Source organism: Talpa occidentalis, unplaced genomic scaffold (genome assembly GCF_014898055.3).
Source record: "Talpa occidentalis isolate TD23 unplaced genomic scaffold, MPIMG_talOcc4v2.1 talOcc4.2, whole genome shotgun sequence".
In the NCBI taxonomy this organism is placed as follows: domain Eukaryota; kingdom Metazoa; phylum Chordata; class Mammalia; order Eulipotyphla; family Talpidae; genus Talpa; species Talpa occidentalis.
In genome coordinates, this window is record NW_023602073.1 from 20,513,831 (window position 1) to 20,526,443 (window position 12,613).

Here is a 12,613-nt window from a genome sequence, read left to right on the forward strand (position 1 = left end):
AAGATTTTTCCCTATGATAGATTTCATATTATGGAAACTGGGAGTTTTAGCTTTACTGATCTGTCCATAGGCAGTGGGATCTAAAATGCTTTTCCCTCAAGAGCATATTTCCTGGCCTCAGAATCTTCAGTCCGAGGCCCAGCTGCGTCTTAATTCTTGACTTGCACCCCCTAATTTTGGGACTGTCACAGTGTGGTTCTCAGGGAAAGGGGACGTTCCAGATTGCCTGTTGTTCCCCAGGTTGGGGGTGGGGCGCTGAGCAAGGAGTAGTAGAAGCTGGAGAGAAGACTGAGAGAAGCAAGAAAACGGATGAAGAAGGAGACCTGGAGGAGGCACATGGAGCAGAGAGACATGAAGAAGCTGCCCCTTCTTCTCAGCCTTGGGATTGTACCAGGGACTTGGGGACATGGAAGGAGACACTTAAAACAGTTGTGGTGAGAGACCTTTGGGAGGTTAACAATGTAGCGTTTATCTTGATTATGATTTTGCTCTTTTCCTTCCCGGCCCTTTCTGCCCCTTTTCTAGGGGTCCCATTGGGAAGGTGCTTTAGATTTGTGGCTAGCTTTTGGGACTCAGCAGCCTCACTTTGGGCCAACCCTATTTGGCTGGGCATTTACCACAAAAACTCGGGTGTTTTGTGTGAAAGCTATTTTATCCATTCTTTTCCTTCTCTTTATTTCATACTAATTGTATTAAAGTTGTTTCCATTAAAGGTCTTACACACTAGAATATGATTTGTTTTGATATGGTGAATGGCAGAAATTATTTAAAGTGGGCATGTTTGGGAGTTCTAGGATGTCTGTCACCCTGTTCAGTAATAGGATGAGGGAAAAGGGTACCCATTGATGTCAGTTTGGTCAATGAAACATAGCATAATCAGGCAAAAATAATTTAACAGACAAATGAGCATAGGGAAAGTTGTCATATGAGAAAGTTGTCAGAGTAGCTATCTAATAAAAGATAATCACAAAATCGCTCTGTAAACATTATTCCTTCCAATGCAATGGATTACAATCTAACACCATGAAAATGGGTGTGAAAAATTTCCATAATTTTAAAGACGTTAACATGATACCTTCAAGAATCATATGTGTCAGGATGACAGAAAATAATAAGCATGAGATTCTTTTCTCAGTTTGAGTTACACTGGAGTTGGAATATTATGTGATACCCATGAATTGATGAGAACAACCAGACTCGAGCGCCCATTAACTCTGGCTCCACTAAGGCTCTATGAACCTCACAGAACTCCTTGAGCAATATACTCAGGTCATTCTGGGAAAATCTTATACCATATTTTGCATCTAAAAATGCAAAGGCTTAATTGCCATGCATATGGGAGGAATCTTTAGACAACACAATAATATGTATATTATTAAAAGGATGTTATACTAACAGAAATACATATATTTGAAAAATAGGGGGAAAAGTACATAGGAGTATAATGTGCAGTGATTGGAATATAAAAAATCATGGATAGACTGATAACATAACACAAGGGAAGGCAGAAATAGTGAACTGAAATAAAAGTTTGCAAATGTAAAAATAAGATTTTCCACCAAATGAGCAAATGAAGCAGTGACAAAACATCATGAGAAAGTGATTCAATCATAAGTGACAGAAAAGAAGACTCTAACATTGACTTATAAAAGTTCCCAAACATCATTTGATATTTTTCCATATTTTGAAGTCATGTAAAGAGACATATTAGGACCTCCCCTGGTGGTGCAGCGGTTGAGAGGTGGGCTGAGAAGCTGCCCGCAGCCTCTGCAGCACTGGTTCAATCCCCTGCTGCTGGCAAGGGTCCCACATGGCATACAGACCTCTCCTGCCGTCTGCTGCTCCCCTCAGCAGTGTACTTCATCAGTCTGACTGTTCTGTTCCCCACTCTGGCTCTGGTGAATTCTCTCACCCTCCCGTGCTTCTGACTGTACCCAGTGCTTGTATAAATAAATAAATAAATATTTAAAAAAAAGAGATTAGTTTTAAAAAAAAGAGACAATATTTAAAAAAATAATTTTCTGGTTTTTTTTGCAGAATTTATGTAGATATAAATGTTTACGTTTGAGACACAAATATTCACTAATATATGTAAATGAATCCACAGGTACAATACTTATTGAAACTTTAAAATAACAAGTGAAAACATTAATGATTACAGTAAAAGTTTTACTATTTCATCCTTTGCTTTCAGTAATCTATTTAAAAATTATTTTTGCATAAAATAGAAGTTGTAGTTATTTTATATTTTCTAGGTTTTTATATTTGTTTTAATTTTTAATTCTTTATTCTTTCAAGCATTTTTTTATTTTTTATTTATATATATTTTACATCATTCTTCATTTTTGTACAGTGTACCTTTCTCCTTTCAGGTGTAGGTCCTATAAAATTCCCACCACCAATTCACCCATGCACCATCACCATAGTCCCTTGTGCTCTTCCCTCCCCTGTTTTGATCCCTCATCCTCCGGGCAGAATATCTCTGATTTACAGTTGCCTGTTAGTTTTGTATTTTTATATTATTATAATCTTTTTCCCCCTGATCCCTTACTGGGTTCCCTCATATTCCTCCTATAAGTGAAACCATCTGATACTTTTCTTTTTCCTTCTGGCTTTTTTCACTGAGCACAATCCCTTCCAGCTCCATGCATGTTCCTGCAAATGACATGAATTCGTTGTGTAAATATACCACAGCGTTTTGATCCATTCATCTGTTTTGGGGCATTTGCATTGTTTCCATATATTGGCTATTTTAATAGTGCTGCAATAAACATAGTAGTGCAGATTTCCTTTCAAATTAGTGTTTTTGTGTCCTTTGGGTAGTTGCCTAGCAGTGGAATCACTGGATCATCTTTAAATAAGTTATTTCCTCAATGACTCACAGTGCCATTGACTGAGATTTTTTTTTTTTTTTTTTTGCTGATGAATGTCACCTTTGTTATGTCAAATGATGATCTAGGTGTGGGAGGTGCTAATCTGTTCAATGGATGTGTGTGTGTTCATGCATGTAATATCAAACTCTGTATTACTGTAGTTTCACAGTATACTTGCTATGTATGAACTCTGTTTTCCAGTTCACATATTCTGGGCTTCTTTATTTCTTTTCTTAATATGTGAAAAGACCATCTAGTCCTGTTAATACTAACAATTCTTCAGATACGTGTTATCGCCTTGTAACTGGGTGGTCCCAGGAAATGGGGAGGTTCCATGTTTCCTGCCTCACTCAAAAGGAGGGTGGAGCTGAGCAAAGAGAGAAGAAGCTGCAGAGTAGACTGAGGAAGGAAGGAATCAGGATGGAGCAACAGATGGAGCCGAGAGACTCATGAAGAAACTACACTTGCCTTTGGTCGTGGACTGGGTGACACAGATGTGGGTGAGAGACCCGTGGGGAGGTTGAAATGATAGTTTTGTCTTGATTTTGATTTAACTCTTTTTTTTCCAGACTTGTCTGCTTGTTTCTGATCCTTTTCTGTGGGTCCCCACTGGAAGATGCTTTAGATTTGTGACAGGATTTGGGGTCCTTGTTCTGGGCCAATCCTGCTTGGGTGGACTTTTATCCATGAGGGGACAGGTAACTTTGGGTGCTTGATTTAGAAATTAGATTCTTTGCCTTTCCTGTATTGTTTCCTAATTGTATTAAATTTCCTTCCCATTAAAGTCTCATATGTTTTGTGTTGATGCGGCAGATGGCAGAACCTATTTAGAGCAGGCAGGTTTGCTGGGTCTAGGCTTCCCCTCTCCCTGTCCTGTAATTTCCTTATATGATTTTCTGAAGTCATTTAAATTTTGAAATTCTAAAATTTTTTACTTTTCCTAAATTTAATTTGTATGTCCTTCTTCGTGAGCTCAACAACTTACAAGTCTACACATTTTTATGTTGTATTTCTCAGACATATTTCTTTGTTGTTTTATGCCATCAGAAATCACGAGCTATTTCTCCCATTCCTTAAAAAAGAAGATTTTTCTTCAAATTAAGGAGCACAGATAAAAGTACTGAATGGTTGACTTAAAGACTTGAATACTATTTTTAGTTCAAAAATGTGTGACACATTGACAATTAGTTGAATTATTATGTTAAAATGATAGTTTATATATAGAAACCAATTTAGACCCATTTTGTGACATTAAAGGATTGGAGAAACTCATGTCTGAAATGATAGCCATAGATAAAGACTTGTTTTTAATAATGAAATGCATGCTTGTTAACTATTTGGTTTGGACTTAACCCTTAAGAAATGAGCTTATTTTCCTAGCAATTTTTATGTGATAGTTGTTAGAAAAGAAAGGAGGCCAAGATTACCACATAAAAATGAGCTTTATTGGAAGTCCAGTGAGGCGACGACTCTCTAGAGGCCAAGAGTTGAGCCCCTAAATGGGAAAGCATGTTTTTAGGGTCTGGCTACTGCTGGAACTTTTTCTGCCAGTGGGGATCTGCTGGAATTATTTTACTGACAGCGTTGAGGGTCTCTCCTGCTGCAGAGGGTGCGTTGTAATTTACTGCAGGTTGGAGGAGCAGGGGTCCTGTGTTGCTGTCAGCTAATGTCTAGTTTAGCTTATCCCTGGTATCTTGGATACTGGGGCAATGATGGGTTTCATGATAGACCTGTGTGTGCTCTCTTCAATACTAGTCAAACCATAGACCACACACATGATTCTGAAAAAATGGCTACGCGATTTCCCCATTCAAAGTGAAATTACATTGTTATTTGGTAGCATAAGATTAGGAGGACAGTGGTGATGGTGCACAGGTGCCTTGGGGAAGGAAATTCTATGGGGACTCAATCTGAGGGGGTGGAGGGAAGCAAATATTGTTTAAAAATAAAAAAAACATTAAAAAAATAATCTGAAAGCCAAAGGAAGTGAACTTTTCAGGTAACTCTGTTGATAGTCATACTAACCACTTATAAAATCAATACAATTTAGAATATTTTTCTTATATTCAGTGCCAAAGATTAAATTAAACTTGAGTTACTTGGTAATTTGTATCCGTATGCTCCGTGTGGCTTTATTTTTTAAAAAAGATTTATTTATTTATTTTCACAAGAACCAGGGTACAGGCCATATGCATGGGAGGGTGAGAGGATTCACCAGAGACAGAACAGGGAACAGAACAGGTAGACTGACAAAATATACTGCTGAGGGGAGCAGCAGGAGAGGCAGGAGTGGTCTGCTATACCACGTGGGACCCTCACAGGCCGGTCGGATCAAACCAGCACTGCAAAGACTGCGGACAGGACAGCTTCACAGCAAGGCACTTAACTGCCTGTGACACCAGGAGAGGCCCTGTGTGGATTTATTTTAATTCATGTTTTGCTATCACTGTATTAAATGAGAATATTTTCCAAAAAAAAAAAAAAGATTAGGCTGTACTTCACTGCTTCATTAGTAGTAATCCAATGGTATTTACCCCTTTTAGAAAAGGGCGATGTTTATTAGGAATTGCAAATATTATGTACTTAAAATTAAACTAATGAGGGCCTCCCCAGTGGCACAGGGGTTGAGCACTGGGCTGCGAAGCTGCCTGCAGCCTCTGCAGCAACAGTTCGATCCCAGCCACCAGTGAGGGTCCCACATGGCATGTAGACCTCTCCTGCTGTGCCCTCTGTTCCCCTCAGCAGTGTACTCATCAGTCTGCCTGTTTTAGTCCCCCCTCTGGCAAATTCTCTTACCCTCCTGTGCTTCTGACTGTACCCAGTGCTTGTATAAATAAATAAATAAATCTTTAAAAAAAATTAAACTAATGAATTGCTGAAACAATTAATAGTACTTAATTAATATTTTGGAGGTATTCATCTCTCAACATATGTCATAATATTTTTCAATAATTTTGCCCAATAAACACAAATAAGTTGAAATTCCATGTTACTAGGTATGACCATCAAGACAGTTCAGCAGAAAAAAGAAACTTTGTAGGAACTGTTGTGTCAGCAATGCCACACTGATAGAGAAATGGGAGTTGAGAGTAAGCTACACCATGTAGGATGCTGCTGAAGAACAAGATCCTGGCCTTTTTATTGATAAGATAATCATACAGTGTCAGTTGTAAGCTGAAGGAGGAAGAAAGGAAAAGGGGAAGGATGAAACTAGAAAATGTACTGTTATCTATGGTATCAAGGATTGTGAGTCTGCCCTCCAGGCGCCTCTTATCTGCTTGATGACTCGGCATTGTAATTGAGATAAAGCTGTAGATCCCCAGGCAGGGTTTCAACCACATCAACAAACTATTCCACTGTTCAGTTTCTGGGTCCCTTCTCTTGATATATGACAACCCCTGCACTGGGGTTCCAGAGCATACCTTGTGATGCATTGCCTTCCCAGAGTGATCAAGCTTTCTGCACTTGATTGATTTGAAAGGCACCTTGCAAAGTTGGTCTCTGAATAACTAATTGAGTGGGCAGTCCTGACCTAATAGGAATAAGGAGCTATAGGTAACAAAATGGTGGCCAAATAGGCCACTAAAGATTAGCAGATCAACAGGAACAATAAATATGACTCCAAGTTTTGACCCCAGGGTATTTAAAAGGAACATCAAATACCTGCTGCATTTACTAATTATTCTTTTTTTCCAATAAATTTCATTTTATATTCCCCATACAATTGCAGCCCCCTTATTCTGACCCCAAACCCTCCCCTCCCTGCTCCCCACCTCCCTCAGAGTGTCTCTAGTTCATAGTTATTTGTTGATTTTGATTTTCACTTTCTTATAGTTATTCATTTTCCTGGTCCCTTATTTAAGTTTTCTAGATCCCTGCTATGAGTGAGACCATAGGTATTTTCTTTTTCTTTCCAGCGTCATCCATGTTGCTGCAAATTGCATGTGATTATCTTTTTGAATGCTGAGTAATATTCCATGGTGTATATGTACCACATCTTCTTGATCCACTCATCTATTTTGGGCATTTGGGTTGTTTCCAAGCTTAGCTATTGTAAATAGTGCTGCTATAAACATAGAGATGCAGGTGCTCTTTGGAACTGATGTTTCTGTGTCCTTTGGGTAAATACCTAGGAGTGGAATTGCTGGATCATATGGAAGCTCTATGTTTAGTAGGTCAAGAAATCTCCACACAGCTCTCCATAGTGGTTGGACCAGTTTGCACTCCACCAACAGTGCAGGAGAGTTCCTTTTTCTCCACAACCTCCCCAACATTTGTTGTTGCTAGTTTTTTTTTTAATGTGCCATTCTCACTGGTGTAAGATGGTATCTCATGGTAGTTTTGATTTGCATTTCCCTGATTACAAGTGATGTTGAACATTTTTTTCATATGCCTGTTGGCCATTTGCATTTCCTCTTCAGAGAAGTTTCTTTTAGCTCTTCTGCCATTTTTTGACAGGATTATCTTCTTTGTTGTTGTTGAGTCTCATCAGCAGTTGTAGATTTTTGTGATCAGTTCTTTATCATTAGTGTTGTGTGTAAAATTGTTCTCCCAGTCTGTGGGGTTTCTCTTTGTTTTGGTTATAGTCCCTTTTGTTGTGCAGAAGCTCTTTAATTTGATGTATTCCCAGCTGTTTAACTTTGCCTTCACTATCACTGCTTTGGGTGATGTGTCTGTAAAGATGTCTTTGATATGCATATCACATAGTGTTTCGCCTATATTTCCTTCTATGTATTTTATAGTTTCAGGTCTTATGTCTAGTTATTCAATCCATTTTGAGTTGGATTTTGTGTATGGTGTATGGTGTTAGGTCAAGCTTCATTATTTTGCATGTAGAGACCCAGGTTTCCCAGCACCATTTTTGAACAAACTTTCTTTGCTCCAATGCATAGTCTTTGCTCCTTTGTCAAAGATTAGTTGACCATAAATCTGTGGGTTTATTTCTGGATTTTCTATTCAATTCCATTGGACTGTGTGTTTGTTCTTGTTCCAATACCACGCAGTTTTGATGATTATGGCTTTGTAGTATAGTTTGAAGTCTGGGAGTGTGATGCCTCCATTCCCTTCTTTTTTTTTTTTTTTCAGGAGAGCTTTGGCTATTCGGGGTTTTTGGTGATTCCATATGAATTTCTTCAATAATTGTTCTATTTCTTTGAAGAATGACATTGAAATTTTTATTGGAATAGCATTGAATCTGTATATTGCTTTTGGTAGGATGGCCATTTTAATAATGTTTATTCTTCCAATCCATGAGCAGGGGATGTCTTTCCATTTCCTTGTATCTTCGTCTGCTTCTGTTAAACAGTGTTTTATAGTTTTCTTTGTATAGGTCCTTTACCTCTTTTGTTAGATTTATTCCCAAGTATTTCATTTTTTTTGTTTTGATAATAAAAGGATATTTTTTTATTTCTTCTTCTTCAGATTTGTTGTTTGTGTATAGGAAGGCTACTGACTTTTGCATGTTGATTTTGTATCCTGCCACTTTACTGAACTGATTGGTGAGTTGAATGTTTTTCTGTGGAGTTTTTGGGGTTCTCTATGTATATTATCATATCATCTGCAAATAGTGATAGTTTGACTTCTTCTTTTCCTATTTGGATTCCTTGTATGTCTTTCTCTTTTCTTATTGCACTAGCTAGGACTTCCAGTATTATACTGAAAAGCAGTGGTGAGAGTGGACATCCTTGTCTTGTTCCAGATCTTAATGGAAATGCTTTCAGCTTTTCACCATTGAGAATGATACTGGCTATGGGCTTGTCATATATGGCCTTTAAGATGTTGAGGTATGTTCCTTGTATCCCGAGAATTTCAAGGGCTTTTATCATGAACATGTGTTGCACTTTGTCGAAAGATTTCTCAGCATCTATTGATATTATCATATGGTTTTTATATTTCTTTTTGTTGATGTGTTGGATAACGTTAATTGATTTTCGGATGTTGAACTATCCTTGTGTCCCTGGAATGAATCCTACTTGGTCGTGGTGACTTATCTTATGGATACATTGTTGGATTCTGATAGCTAAAATTTTATTGAGGATTTTTGCATCAGTGTTCATTAGGGAGATTGGTCTGTTGTTTTCTTTTTGTGTTGTCTTTGTTCAGTTTTGGTGTTAGTGTAATGTTGGCTTTATAGAACATGTTTGGTATTATCCCTTCCTTCTCAATTTTTTGGAAGAGTTTGTGAAGTATAGGCAGTAATTTGTCTCTGAATGTTTGGTAGAATTCATTAGTAAATCTATCAGGTCTTGGCTTTTGTTTTTGGGGAGGTTTTTGATTAACATTTCAATTTCACTGCTTGTAATTGGTCTGCTTAGGTGTTCTATTTCTTCTTTATCTAGCTTTGGGTGATTGTAGAGTTGTAGGAATTTGTTCATCTCCTCTAGATTGTTGAAGTTGTTTCCATATAACTGTTCATAGTAGTTACTGATTATTCTTTTGATTTCTGCTGTGTCCGTTGTGATTTCTCCTCTTTCATTTACGATCCTGTTTATTATTGCTTTCTCCCTTTTTTCCTTTGTGAGCCTGTCTAGGGTTTGTCTATTTTATTGATTTTTTTGAGGAACCAGCTCTTGGTTTCATTGATCTTTTGGATTTTTTTTTAAATTTTGATTTTATTTATTTGTGATTTGGTTTTTATTATTTCTTTTCTCCTACTGGTTTTGGGTTTTTTTGTTTGTTTGTTTGTTTGTTTGTTTCTTTGAGCTTTGAGATTAGGTTGTTTCTTTGAGTTCTTTCTTGTTTCTTGAGTTGAGCCTCTATTGCTATATATTTTCCTCTTATTACTGCTTTTGCTGTAATACCATACATTGAGGAAATTGGTGTCCTCCTTGTCATTCAATTCAAAGAATTTTTTAATTTCTTCTTTCATCTCCTCATTGGTCCAGATATCTTCCAGTAGTGTGGTTTTCAATCTCCATGAGGTAGGAGAGTTCCTTGCCTTCTTCTTCTTATGGCTTATTTCTAGTTTGATGCCTTCATGGTCAGAAAAGATGGTTGGTATGATTTTGATCTTGTTGTATCTGTTGATGTTTGTCTTGTGCCCCAGTATGTGATCGATCCTGGAAAATGATCCGTGTATGCTTGAGAAAAAAGTTTACTCCATTTTTGGGGGTTTAGTGTTCTATAGATGTCTGTTAAGCCCAAATGCTCTAGGTCCTTATTTAGAGCTTTAATTTCTTTACTTATTTTTTTTTTGTCTCGTTGATCTAGCCATTGTTGATAGTGGTGTGTTGAAATCTCCCACTAGGTGTGTGTTTCTCTGATGTCTGTTTTCAGAGATGACAATGTTATCTGATATATTTTGGTGCTCTTTTGTTTGGTGAGTATATTTAATGAGTGTCATTTCTTCTTGAAGGATTGTCTCCTTGATCATAATGTTGTGACCATTGGGGTCTCTTTTTATCTTTTTGAGTTTGAAATCTATTTTATCTGATATAAGTATAGCTGTTCTTGATTTCTTTTTTGGTCCATTTGCTTGTAGGATTGTTTTCCATCCTTTAACTTTGAGTCTATTTTTATCTTTTGTAGCTAAATGTGTTTCTGGAGACAGCAAAGTTTGGGTCCAACCTGCGACTCTGTGTTTTTTATTGAAGAGTTTCGTCCGTTTACATTTAGAGTTAATATTGATCTCTTAGAATGTGTATTTGCCATTTTGTTTGTCTTTCCTTTGATTTTATTTATTTATTCTTTTAATAACTTTTTTTGGCCTTCTTTCATTGTTATTCATTCCTCTAAGGTTCTGGCTTTAGGACTCCTTGTAGCATTTTTTGGAGTGGGGTTTAGTTTTAATGAAATTCCAGAGTTTCTGTTTGTCTGGGAAGGTCCTTATTCTTTCTTCATAGAGGAAGGAGAGCTTTGCAGGATAGAGCATTCTTGGTTGGCATCTGTTTTCTTGGAGTCTGTTGACTATGTTCCTCCACTCTCTCCTTGCCCGTAGTGTTTTCTTCGGAGGAGTCTGATGTCAGCCTGATTGGTTTCCTTTGAATGTTATCTCTTTCTTCCCTCTTGTCAGCTTCATTATTTTTCCTTGTCCTGGATTCTTGGGTGCTTTACTATTATGTTTCTTGCCATATTTTTCCTTTCATCATGGAAGTTTGGGGTTCTTCTTGCTTCTTGTATATCAATTTCCAGCTCCTTCTTCACGTTTGGGATGTTCTCTTCAATTATCTCCTTGAATATTTTCTCTGTTCCTACATCTCTCTCCTCTCCTTCTGGTATTCCTAACACTCTTTTATTTCCTTTCCTCATGGAGTCAGATAGTTCCTGAAGACTATTTTCAGTCTTTTTCCTTTGCACTTCTCTTTACTTTTCTGCTTTGGTTCTTTTTATTTCTATGTCTTCAAGAGTACTTATTCGTTCTTCCATTTCATCTATTCTGCTTTCATTGCTTTTCCCAGAGTTTTTAGTGCCTCCATTAATTCTTTGATCTCCTGCATTTCTTTTACTTCCCTCTTTAGGGACTCAATTTCATTCTTCTGATCATTGATTATTTTTCCCTTATCACTATTTTCCTTTATGACTTCTGTCAGTTTTTTAATCATGACAATTTTAAATTCTCTTTCTGGAAGGCTCAGAAGTTCTTCCAAGTTACTGTCATTGCAATCTTGGCGGTGGTTTTCTTTTTGTGGTGTGCATTTTTCCTGAGGAGTTGCTAGGTTGCATGTGGTTCTTCTACTCCCTGCTGTCTGTTTTCTAATTTGCCATATGCATTGGGACACTGTGTTGCTGGGACTGGCTGTCATCTTGGGTGAACTTCTCCGCTCCCCTCTGGCTCCTCCAGGAGCCATCTAAAATGCTGATTCAGGGACATGCTCCCCTGAGCGCCAGGTCTTCCCCGGCGGTGGGTTCCCGCTCACCCTCTGGACTGGGACTGCAGGCCAGAAGGGGCCTGGCATGGGTGAACTTCCTAGCTCACCTCTGGCTTCTCCGGGAGCCTTCTGCTGGTTTCTGGCTGTCTTTACTGAAGAAATGTCCCGGTTCTAAAATGGCTATGTGGGATGCACTCCCTGAGCACCTGGTCTGCCCCGGCGGTGTGTTCCCACTGCCACTCTGGGCTGGGACTGCAGGTCAGACGGGGCCTGGCATGGGTAAATTTCCCAGCTCAATTCTTGCTCCTCAGGGAGCCTTCTGCTGGTTCAGGCAGTCTTTACTGAAGAAATGTCCCTGTTCTAAAATAGCGATGTGGGACAAACTCCCTGTGCACCCGGTCTGCCCTAGAGGTGGGTTTCCGCTCCCCCGCTGGGCTGGGACTGCAGGCCAGAAGGGGCCTGGCGTGGGCGAACTTCGCAGCTCACCTCTGGCTCCTCAGGGAGCCTTCTGCTGGTTTCAAGCAGTCTTTACTGGAGAAATGTCCCTGTTCTAAAATGGTGATGCAGGATGCACTCCGTGCGCGCCCGGTCTGCCCTGGCAGTCTCAAGCAGTCTTTACTGAAGAAAGGTCCCTATTCTAAAATGGCGATTAGGAGACATGAATCATCTTCCACGTGCCCAGTCTGCCCCAGCCCTGGGTGCCCACACCCCTTGGGATCGGACTGCTGGCCAGAAGGGGCCTGGTGTGGGCAAACTTCACAGCTCACCTCTGACTCCTCCGGGAGCCTTCTGCTGGTTTCAAGCAGTCTTTACTGAAGAAAGGTCCCTATTCTATGGGGTGTTGGTGATTTTTTTTTCTGGTCGCTATGTGGCGCCAGAGATCTCTCCTAGTGTCCTTGGGAGCTATTTTTTCCACCCCTTGGGACAGGGAAC